General features: G+C 45.8%; 1 protein-coding gene across 2 annotated transcripts in view; it reads right to left on the bottom strand.

The window, feature by feature from the left end:
• Positions 1-8,598, bottom strand: part of MOGAT3 (monoacylglycerol O-acyltransferase 3) — a 61,302-nt gene extending 52,704 nt beyond the window's left edge. For both annotated transcript variants that reach the window (XM_040346720.1, XM_040346719.1), the window contains exon 1: positions 8,498-8,598. The gene's annotated coding sequence lies outside the window, so the exon portion shown is untranslated. The remainder of the gene's footprint in view (positions 1-8,497) is intronic.
• Between the last annotated feature and the right edge of the window lie 7,470 nt (positions 8,599-16,068).

Genomic DNA, 16,068 nt, shown 5'->3' on the forward strand with positions numbered 1-16,068 from the left:
TACACTGAAAAAACAGTGTGGGGCCCCCCAAAGTCCACACAAGACCCTTATCCAGCCCAGGCGGTCAGCAAAGGGGGCGGGGACGAGCAAGCGCAGCCCCCTCCTGAACTGAACCAGGCTACATGCCCTCAACATGGGGGGGGGGTACTTTGGGGCAGGGGGCCCTGCGTTCCCCACCCCAAAGCACCTGGTATGGTTCAGGAGAGGGGGGGGGCGCTCGCTCATCCCCACCCCCTTTGCTGACCGGCCGGGCTGCGTACTCGGATAAGGGTCTGGTATGGACTTTGGGGGGACCCCCACTCAGTTTTTTCGGCATAGGGGGTTCCCCTTAAAATCCATACCAGACCGAAGGGCCTGGTATGTTCATGGAGGGGGAACCCATGCCGTTTCAAAAAAAAAAATTATGCGGTTAACGAGTGCTTTGCAATACGAGCTATTATTTTAAAAAGATCCTAAAACAGGTTGCGACAACAAGCTGGTTTCAAGCCTCTGTGGTGTGCAGTACAGCATTTGGCCAGGGGTGCGGGGGTGTCGGTGACACACGTTCTGAGCCACTCGGATGCACTCAAAAACACTCGTAAATACGCAAACACTTGGGGACCAAGGCCCAGGATCACAGAGAGCAAGGCGCACATTACGCCGCCGTAGAGTAACCAATGTACGCTACGCCAAATTTGGTGTGGAGTTCTTCCTAAAGTTTCATACCAGACACAGTGCCTGGTATTGTCTGGGATCAAAGTCGGATCCCTGTTCATTGAAGTCGGATGCATGTCTGACCTCAAGTCGCAGGGCAAAGTAGTACGACCATCATGTCGTACCAGTGTGAACCCGGCCTTAGTAATTACCACAGCCGTTTCACCTGAGGGAAATCCTGAAAACATGACCTGTCGGGGCACCTTGAGGACTGGGGTTGAGAAACATTGCACTAGACAAACTATGTGGCCATAATAAATAATCTTATGCTGACTAGATTAAACAATCAATCCTTAGTTTGATTAAAAGAGTTTGTATTGTATGTAAAACAAATGTAATACATGGGGGTAGATTCACGTAGGGGCGCCTAAAATTAGGACGGCCTAGCCTACTCTTTTTAGGCTACACCGCCTTAAATTATTTAGGTTAAAAGTGATTCTCAAACCACTTACCTTCAAATTTAAGGCGGCGTAGCCTAAAACGAGCGGGCGTAAGCGCGCCTAATTCAAATGACTGGGAGGGGGGCGTGTATTATTGAAATGAGGCTTGACCTCACGTTTTTTGACGTTTTTTACACTGCGCATGCGCCGGGCGACTACATTTCCCAGTGCGCATTGCGGCTAAGTAGGCCGTACGGGCCTATTGATTTCTACGCGTACGTAAACAACGTAAATCCCGATTCGCGGACGACTTGCGCAAACGACGAAAAAAATTCGAACCTCACGGCGGGAACGGCGGCCATACTTAACATTGTTATTCCACCTCATAGGTGGAATAACTTTAGGCGGCCTATCGCGTACGGAAACGACGTAACTCGACGGTGTAGGCCCGGCGTACGCTCGTAAATCGTCGGGAATCGGCGTAGACCCTCATTTACATAATCTAGGCCGGCCGCAATACCCCGATAAATACGGTAATTTTGTAATTTTTAATGACTAAATATTACAACTTTATTTGTATTTTTATAAGTTGTTTTTCTATCTTTTCTATTTTCTATGGGGCCAATTCACACCGGAAACTGCATGTTTACGGTGCGTTTTTATCATGCACAGTTTTATGCGCAGTTACATGCGATTTTTTCATCTGTGTTTGTCCTGTGAGGTCAGCTCCTTCTTTCTTTGGGCGCATTTGCACATGTGTTTGTGGTGCAAAAAAATGCAGCATTCTGTACTTTTTTTTACTGCATTTCACTAGATTTTAGGCTGTCTATGCAGTTGGAATTCAGTAAAAAATGCATCCAATGACACCAACTGCATCTAATGTAAATTAACTCTGAATTACAATACAGTAATACCTTGGATTGTGAGTAACGCGGTTTACAAGTGTTTTGCTATACGAGCTATTATTTAAAAAAAAAAAAAAAACGGGTTGCGACAACAAGCTCAATTCAAGCCTCTGTGGTGTGCAGTACCGCATTTGGCCAGAGGTGCGGGGGCGCCGGTGACACCCGTTCTGAGCCACTCGGATGCACTCAAAAACACTCGTAAATACTCAAACACTTGGGAACCAAGGCCCAGATTCACAGAGAGCAAGGTGCACATTACGCCGCCGTAGAGTAACCAATGTACAATACGCCAACGCATCGCAGAGAGGCAAGCAATGCATTCAGCAAGCCAGTGCTCCTAACGCTGCGCCAGCGTGGCGTGGGATTCAAAGGCGTAGGCCGGCGTAGGTGGAAGTGGGCGTGACCCATGCAAATGAGGCGTGACCCCATGCAAATGATGGGCCGAGCGCCAGACAGATATGTATCACGAACTGCGCATTGACGGCGTGTACGTAACCTACGCCCAGCCAGACACACGTCCAACGTAAAATACACCAGCTTGTGTTCCCTGGTGCAGACCTTTGCATGTCTGCTGCTGGGTTGCACCTCCTTTATGGGGAATAACTTTACGCCGGACATACAACTTACGCGCACCTCGCGTAGCCTGCGTCGGGCGCACACAGGTTCGTGAATCGCTGTATTTGCCTCATTTGTAGCAATCAGTGCATTTTTATAGCACTGATTGCTGTAAAAAAACTCCTTAGCCTGGGACAATCCCAAAAAATATGTAGCATCGTGCCCTTACTTCCCTGGCATCTCCAACACTTTTCCGAGACATCAGGAAAGATTTTATTTCATTTTTCTGGTGTCCTATACCATCTCGAGAAGATCTTAAAATTTGTTTCCTGTGTTTTCACACATATCGATGTTTCATGCACACGTCTGTACATATGTTGTCGCTGTTCCAGGCTAAGGCCCGGATTCACAAAGCACTTGCACCGACGTATCTCGAGATACGCCGCGTAAGTGCAAATGTGTGCTGTAGTATCTGTGCGCCGGACCCACAAACTAAGATACGCCTAAAAATAAAAAAAAACAAAACAAAAAAACAAACAAAAAAAAAAAAATGGCGGCCTGGCGACCGGGATTTGTCGAGCCCTGCTCTAGCCATTCTAAATGTCATATACGTACCCTTTTTCAGCAATAAAATCAATTTCTGAAACCATTTGTTAATAAAGATATGACATAGTAAAACTTTGTGTGTGTGTTGTTTATTAACCACCTCAATACCGGGCACTTTCACCCCCTTCCTGCCCAAGACATTTTTCAGCGCTGTCACAATTTGAATGACAATTGCGCGGTCATGCAACACTTTACCCAAATGAAATTTTAATAATTTTTTTAATAATTTTTCCCCCCACAAATAGAGCTTTCTTTTGGTGGTATTTGATCACCTCTGCGGTTTTTATTTTTTGTGCTATAAACAAAAGAAGAGCGACAATTTTAAAAAAAAAAAAATTTTTTACTTTTTGCTTTAATAAATTTCCCCAAAAATATATAAAAAACAATTTTTTTCATCAGTTTTGGCCAATATGTATTCTTTTACATATTTTTGGTAAAAAAAATCACAATAAGCGTATATTGATTGCTTTGCGCAAAAGCGGCTACAAAATAGGGGATAGATTTATAGCATTTTTTATTTTTTTTTACAAGTAATGGTAGCGAATCAGGGATTTTTATCGTGACTGCGATATTGCGGCGGACACACCCTGGACACTTTTGACACTATTTTGGGACCATTCACATTTATACAGCGAACAGTGCTATAAATATGCACTGATTAAAATTTTAAGATCTTCTCGAGATGGTATAGGACACCAGAAAAATTAAATAAAATCTTTCCTGATGTCTCGGAAAAGTGTTGGAGATGCCAGGGAAGTAAGGGCACGATGCTACATATTTTTTGGGATTGTCCCAGGCTAAGGAGTTTTTGGTTAGAGATTAAACAAATCTTACAGATCTGTACCCAACAAGTGCTACCAGAAGATCAGATCCACGAAGGCCCAGATCCACAAAGCAGTTACGTTGGCGTATCTATTCATACGCTGCGTAACTTCTAGGATGCTCCGGCGTATCTTGTTTTGTATCCACAAAACAAGATACGCCTGAAGCTGGGCTAGATCCGACTGGTGTACGTCTTAGTACGCCGTCGGATCTAAGGTGCATATTTACGTTGGCCGCTAGGTGGCACTTCCGTTGATTTCCGCGTTGAGTATGCAAATGAGCTAGATACGCCAATCCACAAACGTACGTCCGCCCGGCGCATTTTTTTACATCGTTTACGCAAGGCTTTTTTCGGCGTAACGTTACCCCTGCTCTATGAGGTGTACGCAATGTTAAGTATGGACGTCGGGCCAGCGTAGAATTTTCCGTTGTGTAAGTCGTTTGCGTAAAACGTTCGCGAATAGGACTTTGCGTAAATTACGTTCACGTCGAAAGCATTGACTATTTGCGACGTGATTTCGCGCATGCGCACTGGGATACGTCCACGGACGGCACATGAGCCGTTCGTAAAAAGCGTAAATTACGTGGGGTCAAACTAGATTACCATACAACACGCCCACTCCAAGCCTATTTTGAATTAAGCGGGCTTACGCCGGCAGATTTACGTTACGCCGGCCCGCATATGGGAGCAAGTTCTTTGTGGATACCCTAGGAGCCACTCTGATTTACGGCGGCGTAGCGCATATGAGATGCGCTACGCCCGCCTAAATATACGCCCGTTTTTGTGGATCTGGCTCCCAGAGTTTTTCCTATTGCATGTAAACCAAATACCAGAGGAAGCATACAGGGAATCGAGTACTTGTCATCTCTTAAGATGCGGCAAAAGCTTGCATACCGATGAAGTGGAAATCACCATTTCCACCAACAATCAAGATGTGGATAAACAAAGTTAAAGAGATAAGTTAATTAGAAGAACTAGTCCTTACAACACAACACCAACAGGAAAGATATTTAAAGCGGGAGTTCACCCGAAAAAAATATTTCACCATTAGATTGAGGCTCATTTTGTCAAGGGGAATCGGGTGTTTTTTTTTTAAATCGAAGCAGTAATTACCGTTTTAGAGAGCGATCTTCTCCGCCGCTTCCGGGTATGGGCTGCGGGACTGGGCGTTCCTATTTGATTGACAGGCTTCCGATGGTCGCATACATCGCGTCACGAGTAGCCGAAAGAAGCCGAACGTCGGTGCGGCTCTATACGGCGTCTGCGCACCGATGTTCGGCTACTTTCGGAAAATCGTGACGTGATGTATGCGACTGTCGGATGCCTGTCGGAAGCCTGTCAATCAAATAGGAACGCCCAGTCCCGCAGCCCATACCCGGAAGCGGCGGAGAAGATCTATCTCTAAAACGGTAAGTACTGCTTCGATTTAAAAAAAACACCCGATTCACCTAGACAAAATGAGCATCAATCTAATGTTAAAAATTAAGTTTTTGGGTGAACCTTCACTTTAAAGACATGGTCCTAATGAAGGGCCATTTTGGCTTCTAGAGGAGAAGATTAAAGAAGGGGGAGTTAAAGCGGGTTTTACTGAAATGAGGCGGTACTCGGATGTGAAGGGAAGTGATGCCCAGATATGAGATTATAGAGAGGAGATGGGGGAGGGGAATTTGTTTGGGGGTCTTCCTCTGGTTTTTAATTTTTTTTTTATTATTATTATTATTTTTTATTATTTTTTTCTGTCCATGCTCTCTCATTATTACCAGTAAGAAAGGTTATAAATATTTTTGTCGCTAGGGTAAATAGGGAGAGAACTGTATATATGAGTGTTTGTTTATTATATTTTAACTGTATTGTATTACCTGTCTATAAAAAAAATATATATATATATATATATATATATATATATACAGTGGCGTAACCAGAGTTCTGGGCGCCCGGGGCGAAAAAAAATTTCGCCCCCCCCCCCTTACATAAACATCCACGTTTATATGTGCGTAAACGTGGGGGACTTAAACATTTTGGAGCTTATTTTTTTTCACTCTTTTTATGTTTTTTTTTTTACACTTGATGTCATTGCCATTACATAGGGGGATACAAATCCCCCTATATAATAGCACAGGTACACTGACAGGTCCTTTTTATGGAGACATTAGGGGTCTCTAGGACCCCTAATGTCACCTGGGGACCCCAAAAGAAGCTGATGAAGCACAGATCTGCTTCTTCTCTCTGGCTATAGCAGCCAGATGACTGACAGGTGAATGCAGATGTAATACACATCACTTCTGCATTAACAGCCTGGAGGGAGATCAGCAAGGAGGAAGATGCTGGTCTCCCTCCCATCTTACCTCCTGACACCCTCCCGAGCCGGTCCCGGGCCGCAGATGGGGCAGCAGATCCCGGGATTAAAGGTGAGGGGTCAAGAGGGGGAGTGGCGGCAGTACTGGAGGGGGTAGGGGGGCACGCAGCCAGCACATATACACAATTGGCAGGCTATAGAGCCGCTGATCGTGTATATGTGAAAGTTCAACCGGTAACAGCACTGACCCCCCGACACCTGCACTGACACCTGCACTGACACCTGCACTGACCTGACACTTGCACTGACACTTGCACTGACACTTGCACTGACCTGACACCTGCACTGACCTGACACCTGCACTGACACCTGCACTGACACCTGCACTGACCTGACACTTGCACTGACACTTGCACTGACACTTGCACTGACACGACACTTGCACTGACCTGACACCTGCACTGACCTGACACCTGCACTGACACCTGCACTGACACCTGACACTTGCACTGACCCTTGCACTGACACCTGCACTGACCTGACACTTGCACTGACCTGACACCTGCACTGACACCTGCACTGACACCTGCACTGACACTTGCACTGACACCTGCACTGACACCTGACACTTGCACTGACACCTGCACTGACCTGACACTTGCACTGACACCTGACCTGACACTTGCACTGACACCTGCACTGACACTTGCACTGACACCTGCACTGACCTGACACCTGCACTGACCTGACACCTGCACTGACACCTGCACTGACCTGACACTTGCACTGACCTGACACCTGCACTGACACCTGCACTGACACCTGCACTGACCTGACACTTGCACTGACACCTGACCTGACACTTGCACTGACACCTGACCTGACACTTGCACTGACACCTGCACTGACCTGACACCTGCACTGACCTGACACCTGCACTGACACCTGCACTGACCTGACACTTGCACTGACCTGACACCTGCACTGACACCTGCACTGACACCTGCACTGACCTGACACTTGCACTGACACCTGCACTGACACACCTAACTCCTACTTCCTGCAATACTCGCACCCCCCTCCCCCTCCCCCCAGCTTGGTGAAAATGCAGTCCTCCTTACCTCTCTGTCTGCTCTTCTCCAGAGACTCTCCTCAGGACGGACAGGACCCCAGAACTGCTTCGGAGTCCCGACTCTCTTCCCCGCCGGCCGCCAGCGCCATCCACCCGCAGCCCGCTCCATGCTGAAACTCCCTCCACACAGCGCCGTACCGCAGAGCACCAGAGCGGAGGGGAAGACGGCGGCTCACACTTTCTCCCGCCGCCATGTTCAGACTTTCCCGGCGCTCTGTGATTGGGCGTATGCGGTCATGTGCGGAGGCGGGACTTCCAGCCCCACTCCTCACATGACCCCCATATGCCCAATCACAGGGCGCTCGCTGGATATTAAATATGGTGGCCGCTGGCCGGTCCGGCGGACATCCGTGTCGGTGACACTGGGAATTAAAATTAGGAGGAGGCACGGAAAGTCGCCCCCCTAAATGTCTCGCCCGGGGCAACAGCACCCCCTGCCCCCCCCCCTTGCTACGCCAGTGTATATATATAATCAAACACATTGATGCTACTTTGAAACCACTTGAAGCAGCGCGATTTCAAAGTAGCAGGTCAACACGAATTCAAGTTGTGACATTTTCAAATTGTCAGCTTTTTTTGTTTCTAGCGCAAAAAAATAAAAAAAAAACACAGAGGTGATCAAATACCACCAAAAGAAAGCTCTATTTGTGGGAAAAAAAGAACTTCAATTTTATTTGGGTACAGCGTTGCACGACCGCGCAATTGTCAGTTAAAATAACGCAGTGCCGTATCGCAAAAAATGGCCTGGTCATGAAGTGGGGTAAAACGTTCCCGGAGCTGAAGTGGTTATAGAGAGATGTTCGTAAATAATCATTTTCAATAAAATTCAGTTGGGTTGGAAAATTGATCCCAATTCTTCATGGCAGAGAATGCAATCATTTGCAATTGATTTAAACAATCGAATCCCTAATTGATGTGCGACGGGCAAACGACAGCTACGGATGTACTATCGGGGGCTGATATGGTCAGTTATTGTTAAAGCGCTGGAGACATTTTTAAAATCTGGTCCTGTGGATGGAAAACCAGCAACAAGGAATGGATATTATTCCATATGTGCAGCATAACCTTGGAACATATTGTCCAATCAGCACACACATAGCCTCTTACCTTACGGCAGATCCTCGCCCCCCCTTGGAATGTATGGCGGCGTGCTCGGTGTCTCCCACCTAGGTGCTCATATTGTGTTTCCGTATATCTGTGTGAGTCGTTGTGTTCCTGTGTGCTCACATCTCCATATCTCCTTATCTGATGCTCTGAACTTTGCTCATGTTACCATGTGGAGGACTGTGACCCCGGTACACATGGAGATTTAACTCTCCTGTCACCGCAACATCTTCCAGGAGCCAGAAAAGCATGTGGACACCATAATAGAAACAGTATATTAACCACTTGCTTACTGGACACTTAAACCCCCCTCCTGCCCAGACCAATTTTCAGCCTTCAGCGCTGATGCCCTTTGAATGACAATTGCGCGGTCATACAACACTGTATCCAAATGAAATTTTTATCACTTTTTCCCCACAAATTGAGCTTTCTTCGGGGGAGGCTGCAGTGATGGGCACTGATGGGTACCGATGGGCTGCATTGATGGGCACCGTTAAGGCGGCAAGGGTGGGCACTGATAGGCGGCACTGGTGGGCACTGATAACCAAAAAACAAGCAGAAGTCATGTGCTGTAACCTCCAACAAATAATAAGTGAGCCATAATGTGTGCTGTAACCTCTAGCAGCCAGTCAGTGAGTGCTAATGATACACTGTAACCTCTGGCAACCAATCGCGATTGCTGTCTGATTCGATTCAGTAAACTGCTATTTTTTTTATATGTCTCAGAGCACAAAGTTGCATGGGGGGGGGGGGGGGGGGTGTATGCCAAAGAAAATGTTTGCCAGGATCAAATCCATAATAAAGATAGCCCTGGTCCAAGGAGAACTGGAACCTTCCCTGACACTCTGGAAAGGCCTCCCAGACGTTAATCACCTCCCAATCCTTTTCTGGACACAGATCGGTCACCTCCCCCGGTCAGTCACCTCCCCCTACAGTTAGAATCACTCACTAGGGTACACATTTAACCCCTTGATTGCCCCATAGTGTTAACCCTTTCCCTGCCAGTCACATTTACACAGTAATCAGTGCATATTTATAGCACTGTTCGCTGTATAAATGTGAATGGTCCCAAAATAGTGTCAAAAGTGTCCGTTGTGTCCGCCGCAATATCGCAGTCACGATAAAAATCGCTGATTCGCTAGCCTTACTTGTAAAAATAAAATAAAAAATGCTATAAATCTATCCCCTATTTTGTAGCCGCTATAACTTTTGCGCAAACCAATCAATATACGCTTATTGCGATTTTTTTTTTCTACCAAAAATATGTAGAAGAATACGTAGCGGCCTAAACTGAGGAAAAAATTCGTTTTTTGATATATTTTTGGGGATATTTTATTATAGCAAAAAGTAAAAAATATTGCTTTTTTTTTTCAAAATTGTCGCTCTTCTTTTGTTAATAGCGCAAAAAATAAAAACCACAGAGGTGATCAAATACCACCAAAAGAAAGCTCTGCTTGTGGGGAAAAAAGGACGCCAATTTTGTTTGGGAGCCACGTCGCACGACCACGCAATTGTCATTCAAATTGTGACAGCGCTGAAAAATGTCTTGGGCAGGAAGGGGGTGAAAGTGCCCGGTATTGAGGTGGTTAATAAACAACAAACACACACAAAGTTTTACTATGTCATATCTTTATTAACAAATGGTTTCAGAAATTGATTTTATTGCTGAAAAAGGGTACGTATATGACATTTAGAATAGCTAGAGCAGGGCTCGACAAATCCCAGTCGCCAGGTCGCCATTTTCTTTTGTGAAGTCCACAGCTCTTCCTTGTGTGAGCTGGTGCCATCTGGTGGTGGCCGTTGGTATTACAAGTTAAGCATTACAAGTTAAACAGCAATTCTAATGTCATTTTTCACTATTTTCACTGCCATCTTCTTCCCTCTAATTAGAACCCCCAAACATTATATATATTTTTTATCCTAACACCCTAGAGAATAAAATGGCGATCGTTGCAATACTTTCTGTCACGCCGTATTTGCGCAGCGGTCTTACAAGCGCACTTTTTTGGGAAAAAATTACACTTTTTTTAATTAAAAAATAAGACGACAGTAAAGTTATCCCCATTTTTTTTAATATTATGAAAGATAATGTTACGCAGAGTAAATTCATACCCAACATGTCACGCTTCAAAATTGCGTCCGCTCGTGGAATGCCGACAAACTTTTACCCTTTAAAAATCTTCATAGTCAACGTTTAAAAAAAAAATCTACAGGTTGCATGTTTTGAGTTACAGAGGAGGTCTAGGGCTAGAATTATTGCTCTCGCTCTACCAATCGCGGCGATACCTCACTTGTGTGGTTTGAAAACCGTTTACATATGCGGACGCTGCTTACGTATGTGTTCGCTTCTGCGCTCAAGCTCGTCCGGAGGGGGTGCGTTTTCTGGCTCCTAGCTTTTTTAGCTGGCTCCTAGATTCCAAGCAAATTTGTCAAACCCTGGGCTGGAGGAACCACATATCTTGGCAACCAGCTCCCCCCAAGTAGTTCCTGTGGCTCAACATACAAAGGATCCACGCTGATCACCGGTAAACCGGCTCCAATGGTATGGTCTCCTCCCTGAAGGGTGCTCGCCATGTCGCAGCTGAAGCAATAATGAAAAGAAAAGCCGGATGGCTGCACACCAAACTGAGATCCAAATGCCTTTAGTCGCATACAACCGAGAAGAACACGAAGAGCACTACCTGTACAAGCAAAGCAGGAATGGCTTACGTGTGTCACACAGAAATTGTGCTTTCATGTGTGAAACGCGTAAGCCATTCCTCCCTTGCTTCATGTTCTTCACAGTTGTATGCGAATAAAGGCATTTGGATCTCAGTTTGGTGTGCAGCCATATGGATTTTCCTTTCATTAGTTCCTGTGGCTGTTGCTGGTTAGAAGGAGTTTTGGCTCATTATTGTTATAAATAGTTCTGTCTTGCTTGAACCGCCTGACTTAGATCATGCCACAGCATTTCAATGGGACTGTGGTCAGGACTTGATTATTTTTTCAATGTGTCCATTTTTCTATCTGCGGACTAATAGGAAGGCACCATAAGCAGCAGAGAAAATAACATCATAGAGGACCTTTAACCACTTAAGCCCCGGACCTTTAGGCAGCTAAATGCCCAGACCAGGTTTTGCGATTCGGCACTGCGTCGCTTTAACAGACAATTGCGCGGGCGTGCGACGTGGCTCCCAAACAAAATTGACGTCCTTTTTTTCCCAAAAATAGAGCTTTCTTTTGGTGGTATTTGATCACCTCTGCGGTTTTTATTTTTTGCGCTATAAACAAAAATAGAGCGACAATTTTGAAAAAAATGCAATATTTTTTACTTTTTGCTATAATAAATATCCCCCAAAATTTCCTCAGTTTAGGCCGATCCGTATTCTTCTACCTATTTTTGGTAAAAAAAATCGCAATAAGCGTTTATCGATTGGTTTGCGCAAAAGTTATAGCGTTTACAAAATAGGGGATAGTTTTATTGCATTTTTATTATTTATTTTTTTTACTACTAATGACGGCGATCAGCGATTTTTTTCGTGACTGCGACATTATGACGGACACTTCGGACAATTTTGACACATTTTTGGGACCATTGTCATTTTCACAGCAAAAAATGCATTTAAATTGCACTGAATATTGTGAAAATTACAGTTGCAGTTTGGGAGTTAACCACAGGGGGCGCTGAAGGAGTTAGGGTTCACCTAGTGTGTGTTTACAACTGTAGGGGGGTGTGGCTGTAGGTGTGACGTCATCGATTGTGTCTCCCTATAAAAGGGATGACACGATCGATGCAGCCACCACAGTGAAGCACGGGGAAGCCGTGTTTACATATGGCTCTCCCCGTTCTTCAGCTCCGGGGAGCGTTCGCGAGGGGGCGGCTAGAAACGAATAGCCGCGCCCTCATCCCGGATCGCTCCCACACGATTTCCGACCGCCGCATGTACCGGGGGGGGGTCCCGATCGGGCCCCCGACCCGCGGAAAGGCAGGGACGTACTTGTTCGCCCATCTGCCTGTACGTGCCATTCTGTGGACGTACATATACATGCGGCGGTCGTTAAGTGGTTAACTTTACCCCTCTGCATTATTTAATACATTGGACATGCCCTCGTTACATGATAACATCTTAAAGCCCAACTGAACCTTCAGTTTAGTTTGGCTAAATAAAACAAAAAGTGTTATGCCGCGTACACACAACCATTTTTAACCACTTAAGGACCCCTTAACACCGATATACGTCGGCAGAATGGCGCGGCTGGGCACATCCACGTACCTGTAGGTGGCCCTTTAAGCCCAGCCGTGGGGTCACGCGCCGCCAGCGCGTGCACGCGACCCGGTCCGAAGCTCTGTGACTGTGCCCGTGGCACCCGCGGACCCGATCGCCGCCGGTGTCCCGCGATCGGTCCTCCGGAGCTGAAGAACGGGGAGAGGTGGCGCTGTCATTGATCGTGTGTTCCCTGATATAGGGAAACACGATCAATGACGCCATACGTCCAGCCCCGCCCCCCTACAGTTAGAAACACATATGAGGTCACACTTAACCCCTTCAGCGCCCCCTAGTGGTTAACTCCCAAACTGCAATTGTCATTTTCACAGTAAACAATGCATTTTTATAGCATTTTTTGCTGTGAAAATGACAATGGTCCCAAAAATGTGTCAAAATTGTCCGATGTGTCCGCCATAATGTCGCCGTCACGAAAAAAATCGCTGATCGCCGCCATTAGTAGTAAAAAAAAAATATTAATAAAAATGCAATAAAACTATCTCCTATTTTGTAAACGCTATAAATTTTGCGCAAACCAATCGATAAACGCTTATTGTGTTTTTTTTACCAAAAGTAGGTAGAAGAATACGTATCGGCCTAAACTGAGGAAAAAAAAATATTTTTTATATCTTTTTTGGGGATATTTATTATAGCAAAAAGTAAAAAAATATAGTTTTTTTTTCAAAATTGTCGCTCTATTTTTGTTTATAGCGCAAAAAATAAAAACCGCAGAGGTGATCAAATACCACCAAAAGAAAGCTCTATTTGTGGGAAAAAAGGACGCCAATATTGTTTGGGAGCCACGTCGCACGAACGCGCAATTGTCAGTTAAATCGACGCAGTGCCGAATCGCAAAAAGTGCTCTGGTCTTTGACCAGCAATATGGTCCGGGGGTTAAGTGGTTAATTGTGATTATGTGGCCTCATTTTCAGATAAATCAAAGAACTCCCATACATGGAAAGGACTATTACCAGGAAAAGGGGAAACAGGACTATGCACAGGGGTACAGGCAGGAAACAGCGACGAGAAGTAGAGGGTGACGTCATGGACGGATCTGTGAAGGTCATGTCAGGGGGTGGTGTGGTACCTAAAAACAGACAGAAACAGGAGAACTGTTTAACAAAATTTTAAACAAGACATGAAAATTAATAAGTAACCAAATTATTTACAATCTTCAGCCCACCGGGTGTAAATCAGTTTGCTCCATCCCTCCTCAATGTGAAATAAATTGGTAAATGTGTACGTTGATCCTCTGCCAATTCCATATGTTGGACTTTAGGTTCCCCACGTCCTTTCTATCTGTCTCTCTAAGCCACAGAGTGATGAAAACACAGAGGAATCCTAGAACAAATGAGTGATAGAAGTGCAGAGAATTGTAAGTCTCTACTGTCATTTATTATATTATTTCCCCAGTAAGGAAGAATTATAAAGTCTTCACCCTACTCTCATTTATTATACCTTTCCCCAGTAAGGAAGGATTATAAGGTCTTCACTAAGGATGAGCCAAACACCCCCCTGTTCGGTTCGCATCAGAACTTGCGAACACACCAAATTTTCGTGTGAACTTTAGAACCCCGTTAAAGTCTATGGGACTCGAACATTTGAAATCAAAAGTGTTAATTTTAAAGGCTAATATGCAAGTTATTGTCCTAAAAAGTGTTTGGGGACCTGGGTCCTGTCCCAGGAAACATGTATCAATGCAAAAAAAAGTTTTAAAAACAGCCGGTTTTTTTCAGGAGCAGTGAATTTATTAATGCTAAAAGTGAAACAATAAAAGTGTAATATTACTTTAAATTTCGTACCTAGGGGGGGTGTAAAGTCAGCATGTGAAAAAGCGCATGTTTCCCGTACATAGAACTGTCCCTGCACAAAGTGTCATTTCTGAAAGAAAAAAAGGCATTTAAAACCGGCTTTGCGGCTCTAATGAATTGTCGGTTCTGGCAATTACAGAGATGATTCATTCATAAAAAAAAAAAAAAAAAGCTGGGGTCCCCCCAAATTCCATTAACAGGCCCTTCAGGTCTGATACGGATATTAAGGGAAACCCTGCCGTCAATTTAAAAAAAAATGACGTGGGGTTCCCCCCAAATATCCATAACAGACCCTTCAGGTCGGGTGTGGATTTTAAGTGGAACTCCACCCCAAATTTAAAAAAAAATGGCGTGGAGTTCCCCCAAAAATCCACACCAGACCCTTATCCAAGCACGTTAACCTGGCCGGCCGCAAAAAAGAGGGGGGGACAGAGTGCGCCCCCCCTCTCCTGGGGGAAAGTGATGGCACAGTGGGGGAAAGTGATGGCACAGTGGAGGCAAGTAATGGCACAGTGGAGGCAAGTGATGGCACAGTGGGGGCAAGTGATGGCACAGTGGGGGCAAGTGATGGCACAGTGGGGGCAAGTGATGGCACAGTGGGGGCAAGTGATGGCACAGTGGGGGCAAGTGATGGCACAGTGGAGGCAAGTGATGGCACAGTGGAGGCAAGTGATGGCACAGTGGAGGCAAGTGATGGCACAGTGGGGGCAAGTGATGGCACAGTGGGGGCAAGTGATGGCACAGTGGGGGAAAGTGATGGCACAGTGGGGAAAAGTGATGGCACAGTGGAGGCAAGTGATGGCACAGTGGGGGAAAGTGATGGCACAGTGGAGGCAAGTGATGGCACAGTGGAGGCAAGTGATGGCACAGTGGAGGCAAGTGATTGCACAGTGGAGGCAAGTGATGGCACAGTGGAGGCAAGTGATGGCACAGTGGGGGCAAGTGATGGCACAGTGGAGGCAAGTGATAGCACAGTGGGGGCAAGTGATAGCACAGTGGGGGCAAGTGATGGCACAGTGGGGGAAAGTGATGGAACAGTGGAGGCAAGTGATGGCACAGTGGGGGCAAGTGATGGCACAGTGGGGGCAAGTGATGGCACAGTGAAGGCATGTGATGGAACAGTGGAGGCATGTCATGTAATGTAATGGCACAGTGGAGGCATGTAATGTAATGTGATGGCACAGTGAGAAAAAGACTGTTTCTGTCAGGCCTCATACACACGGCCGAATTTCTCGGCAAAAAACAGCAAGAAGCCTTCTGAGTTTTTTTTTTTCTGAGGAAACCGGTCATGTGTACACTTTGCCGAGGAAACCGCCGAGGATCTCGTCGGGCCAAAAAGAAAGCTTGTCTTCTTTTTCCTCGACGGCAATGGGAAAATTTGGCTCGCCGAGATCCTCGGCGGCTTCACAAGGAACTCGACGAACAAAACCATGTGTTTCGCCCGTCGAATTCCTCGGACGTGTGTACGAGGCTTCAGCGGTTGTTTCTGTCAGTAGTTGTTCCGGCTACCCCTCAGCTT

Source organism: Rana temporaria, chromosome 3, assembly GCF_905171775.1.
Source record: "Rana temporaria chromosome 3, aRanTem1.1, whole genome shotgun sequence".
NCBI classification, from domain to species: domain Eukaryota; kingdom Metazoa; phylum Chordata; class Amphibia; order Anura; family Ranidae; genus Rana; species Rana temporaria.